This window comes from Ascaphus truei, chromosome 4 (genome assembly GCF_040206685.1).
Source record: "Ascaphus truei isolate aAscTru1 chromosome 4, aAscTru1.hap1, whole genome shotgun sequence".
NCBI classification, from domain to species: Eukaryota; Metazoa; Chordata; class Amphibia; order Anura; family Ascaphidae; genus Ascaphus; species Ascaphus truei.
The window spans coordinates 295,952,101-295,958,100 of NC_134486.1; positions in this window are offsets into that span (position 1 = coordinate 295,952,101).

The following is a 6,000-nucleotide window of genomic DNA, read 5'->3' on the forward strand; positions in this document are numbered from 1 at the left end:
TTTTTAAGGTTGCCCACTCATTGCCATTTCCATGGCCCATATTGGGGGCACTAATTAAAACTGTGACAATCAATGGGTAGAGGGGGTGGAGGGGGTGGGTTTAGTTGCCCCGGGGAGGGTAGTTAGTTTTTTATTTTATTTTTGCTGCCCGTGGAGGATGCGGGGGAAGATGAGGATGGCCTTCATACTGGCATGTAGAATGTAGAACTTTAATTTACTTTATGCTGACTGTCTAAAGTTTTATTTTTAATGGGAAAATGCGCTATTATCCATATCTAGATAATAGGAATTTTGCCCATTACAGTGTGTGTTGAAGGGGGGCTGTTTTTTATTTTTTTGTATTGTACTGTAATGGTTTTTTGAATAGGCAAAAGCACTATTAGCCATCTTTGACTAATAGCAGTTTAACCCATTCCGGTGTGGTGTTGGTTGTACAGGGGGTGGGTGAAGGTGATAGTTGCCCCAAGATGGTGTTTTGGCCTTGAGGGAGGGTAGCATGAGGGGTTAACCCATTCATTACCTTAGTGCTGGGTTTTCACAGCAACTGGAAGGTGCATGCTTACTCGGCTTACTACACACACGCTTCCTTTAAACTGCAATCTTGGTAAACGGGGTGGGTGAAGGTGGTAGTTGGTCCAGGATGGGTGTTTAGGCCTTGCGGGAGGGTTGCAATAGAATTTTATTGGCTTTCCCTTCATAATATGTTCCGCTGCGGTAAAATCCAAAGAAGGATTGTTTCAACTTCAATTTGTGCGGATTGTTTAAAATCCACCTTTGTGAAGTTTTAAAATAAACCCTGGACGGGGTTAAGCTAAATCCAGTCCATGGATTGTTTATTTATTTCTAATCCTTCGTTGTACTGTCAAATAAATGTACGATGGATTAATCTGTTGTAGGTAATTTTAAAAACCCGCTGGCAGATTAATCCATTGTTAAAAATTCCAATCGGAATACCATGGGTTTTAGGAGAAGAGCTATAGCATATAACCACTCCACTAACTGCATCAAAGGAAGTTGTCGATGAAGCGCTCGCTCAGCAGGGTGCAGAGCCCAGTACATCTGGAGGTCCATGCCAAGCCCAAGATTGCACTTTAAAGGAAGCGTATGTGTGTGTAGTAAGTCGAGTAAGCATGCACCTTCCAGTTGCTGTGAAGGAGTAGATCTGGTGTGAATTTGTGGAAATACTGTCACTATTCCTGAGATTTAAGGAGGGTAGGAACAGAAGTACTAGGAAAGCGGATGCGAGGTCTGATAAGGAAGGAAAGGACCTGCCAAAAATCTTCGGTAACTGGTTACAGGGTTTTGCAATTTTAGCTAGTGTAATAGGGGATAAAGAACTGCAGAAATGCTTGTCTCTCTTCAAGTACCTAAAAAACAAGGGAAAGGGAATAGAGAGGGGGAAGGGAAAGGGATAAGGAAGGCTCCCGCATCAGCTAAAGTAGGGTGGGTAATCAGTTGATAGTCAAAGATCGTATACAGGTGCAAAAGGGGACAAGGGATAATACAAACAAACAAAAGATTCCCCCTTGAATGCACTCAGATAGATCAATTAGTAATTATGTAATATGTTAAAATCCTTTTAATCAATAATAAAATAGTAGTTGTACAGAGGGGTGTGGTGCAAAGATCCAGGGCCACCCCCTAATGACATACCAAATAATCTTCCTTAATAATAAAATAAGGAAGGGGGCTAGAAGAGTCACTGCATCCAATCACATCGGTATAATAGCCACAGTATACATTGATAAATTCCTACAGAACAAAGTGCCAGCCTATGGTAAGGCAGCACTTTTGTCTAAAAAATCACCAGTCTCTAATGAGATAAGGCTGCTGATGCTAAATCTGGAGGAGATGGATACCATGGCAATAATGTAAGGTACCAAAACAGGCTGACTGTAGTAATTAGCCTGTCAAACCTATTGTGATGATGTAGATCAAAATACAGCGTGAATGTCACATTACAGACACAGTCAGATCAATATGTATGGTTAGCATAATAAAATGGAGAAAAACATCTAGCAAAGATATATAGTCCTGGGGAGGGCTAGCACAAAGTGTGCATGTATGATGACCTGAGGCACGGTTCGCCGACCGTATCAAGTTATAGCCTCATGAACAGAAAACTATATATACATTAGCTTTTGTATGAAAAGAAATGTGGAGATAACAACATATATCAAATAAATTGCTAGTGTCGTCCATTGAATTGAAACACTGAGTATGAGTCTCACAGGGAGTATATATACTTGTGGTAAACAGGAGGATAGTATCAAATGCCAATCCTAGTTAGTCAAAGTCAGACTCATAATGCAGCAGTCTAAATCAACACACTGCCGCACCACACACATATACACAAAAGTCTTGATATGTAGCAACTGCATAGTAAAGGACTTTACAGACATACAGACACTTTAACTCATGAGTACCCCCTCTCAGAGCATAATAGCATGATGTCAGCATAGAAAGCTATCAAAGCGATACATTTCAGCTAAGCAGATCAGCCTGGAGTACTTGTGCCACAGGTGAGAGGGGACACTCTCCAATTTGTCCACTGCCTACTACCACTTCCATCTGGTAAGTGGGCATTTCAGCTATAGCAGTGGAGTCATTTGTGGGACCTTTTTCAGAGGGAGACCATTGATCTTATATTTTTAGTGTTGTTGTTTTAAATAAATGTTTTTGATATATTGTTATAGGTCATTATATGTATGTTTTTGTTGTATGAACTTTATTTATTGTTATCATAGTTGAGTTATGCAGTATTATGCTATGTTTTGTATTTTTTCTTATTTTTCATGCGTATGACATCTCCATCCTTGGATCCTGATACTACTGCCAGTCCGGGTTGTATACAATTTATATACTTTGTCATAATTACGTTCATAGGCGCCAGAGATATATCTTCTTCCACTGCTAGCACTTTCTCTGACCAGGTGGTCAGAGTCATATTTCAGACTGCCCCTACATATTCTATTTACCTGTTAGAATATTAGGTATTTTCTGTGCACATATATAGTACACTTATACACCTTTAGAATTAGCGCCTCCTTTCTGTTTTGTTAGTTGATAGCATGTGGGAGGCTTATAAGGCATTTGGAGGCTTGGCATGTTAATCTTTTGAGGAGGTTTTGTGATAAAATGGCTGTGCGTAAGCAGGTGCGTTGGGATTATAAGGACATGGACCTGTGGTTGGAATTAATGATACAGCACAGTCCATCTCCCTTTCAGAGGCAGGCAGGCAGTTATACACTGGGCAGCCAGCTGCATGTCCAAGAGATGCCTATTGACAGCCAGTGCAAGTGGGGTCTGGCATGTAAATTTAGTCATGAGGAGGGGCGCAATCAGCGTTTAGGTGCTTTAGGAGATCCCAGACCCCTGTCCCTTGGGGACAGGAGGCAAGGTTTGTGCAAAGGACAGTGATGCCTGGAAGTGCAGAGGCTATGCTGCCGTGGCTGAAGCGGTACCCCAATAGGCAGGCTGCAAACGGTTGTATTTACCCCCCTGTTGTTTTTCTAGGTATTTAAGGATCCCGTTCTTGGCGGGCACAGTTCTGGATTGCAGGGGGAATTTGAGGTCAACTATCTAACACAGTTTGGTGGTTAGGAGTAGGATCAAGAAGCAGGTGGCGTTGGGTCCATTTCAGGACACCTGCTGGGATGGTTTGTGGGTCTTCCCTTTTGGCGTCATCATATGAGCCGGGTGCTTTTTGCTTGATATAGCTCTTGTCATTCCCAGATGCTGTGTCGGCCGATGATGGGATTAGCCAAGAGCTGTGAATTATGCATGTCTTGACGACGCGGCAGAGCTCGTAAGGAGGTGCGGAAGGGGTTGTTTACTGGCTAAGGCCGAAGTTGGATCTGCCTTCTTCCTGTTATTGGTGCATCTAGTCGTTAATTAGTTGGGTTGCCATTTTTATTGTTTCTTCTTTGTTGATTTATGTTTAGTATACAACAAAAAAAACAAAAAGCCCCAATGCAACATCCAAATGTCAAAGTATATAGTTAAATTTGTGTCTGTTTGTCTTCTCATAAGTATGGGTTATTTAGTTAAACTCTTTGGCTAAAGCATTATAAGCCAACAGCCACGTCACGACCAGTATACAGTTACTAATACTAACTGTGACAATGCTCAATTGAATTAAAATTGTATTGTATGTCTTTATATAGCGCCATTAATGTACATAGCGCTTCACAGTAGTAATACATGTGGTAATCAAATAAATAACAGATAACATAAATAACAGATCATGGGAATAAGTGCTTTAGACATAAAAGTAACATTAAGGAAGAGGAGTCCCTGCCCCGAGGAGCTTACAATCTAATTGGTAGGTAGGGAGAACGTACAGAGACAGTAGGAGGGAGTTCTGGTAAGTGCGTCTGCAGGGGGCCAAGCATTATGTATCGTGTTTAGAATATCCACAGTGCTATTCATATGCTTCTTTAAGCAAGTGTGTCTTAAGGTGGGTCTTAAAGGTGGATAGAGCGGGTGCTAGTCGGGTACTGAGGGGAAGGGCATTCCAGAGGTGTGGGGCAGTCAGTGAAAAAGGTTTAAGGCAGGAGAGGGCTTTAGATACAAAGGGGGTAGAAAGAAGACATCCTTGAGAAGAACGCAAGAGTCTGGATGGTGCATAACGAGAAATTAGGGCTGAGATGTAAGGAGGGGCAGAAGAGTGTAAAGCTTTAAAAGTGAGGAGAAGAATGGAGTATGAGATGCGGGATTTGATCGGAAGCCAAGAGAGGGATTTCATGAGGGGAGACGCTGCGACAGATCTAGGAAAGAGCAGAGCGAACATTACCGGCATCTTATTGTGGTTATCTTGTCCCAAACGTTTCTTAATAGTTTGAACATTTTGCAATCACTGTACAAGCTGTAATCTTGTAGCACAGTTTACTTATAAACAGTAATACGCTATAATAGCTTAAGTGAACATGTTTTCAAAACATGATTTACTGTATCACACTACTTAAGACCTGTTATTGAGATCATGTCCTTAACTTAGGATGCAATTTGTTCTCTCTCTGTGTTGAATTTTAAAGAGAAAGGAATCTTTTAAAGGTCGGACTAATAGAGATATTAAAGTTAAACACTAAAATATATAGGTGTTACCAAGAATTAGATTAAACAAGCTAAAGAATACAGAGGGCTATATTTACTAATCAGCTCTAGGCCATAAGACAACTTATTTTCCATTTGTTTAAAGCAGCAATCCCTCCCAGAAGCTTATACAGGCATACCCCGCTTTAAGGACACTCGCGAGTAAGGACATATCACCCAATAGGCAAACGGCAGCTCACGCATGCGCCGGTCAGCACGTCCTGAACAGCAATACCGGCTCCCTACCTGTACCGAAGCTGTGCGCAAGCGGGGAGACTATAGAGCACGTTACACATGCGTTATTTACATCAGTTCTGCACGTGTATGACGATTGCCGTACAGTACATGCATCGATAAGTGGGGAAAAGGTGGTGCTTCACTTTAAGTACATTTTTGCTTTACATACATGCTCTGGACCCATTGCGTACGTTAACGCGGGGTATGCCTGTACGGTATGATTTTAACTCATAAGGCCAGGTGCAATATCTCGGAATCTCGCCTATATATATATATATACTGTATATATATGTTTTTATTTATTTATTTTTTATAATAATAAATCAGTTCTGTAGTATTAGATAATACTTACAATTTTTTTTTAATTCAATTCCCAATGCCATTTTTTAATTGGTTTTAAAATACTGAGCATCCTTAGATTTCTATCTATAGATTTCTAGATTTCTATAGCAGGTTCCCCAGCAGTGCAAAATTTTTGCAATGCTTTTCTGTTTGTGATAATTTGTTGCCAATATTCCCAGCAGTTTGAGCTGCAAACTGCAGCAATAGATAATGTTACCTTAGTAATATAAGGATATATCGTAGCTGCTGAGTTACACTAGCTGAAGGATTGATTGAAATTGAAAAGCAGCTATTTAGTGAACTCTGGGAAGCAGGATCTTTGCTGAT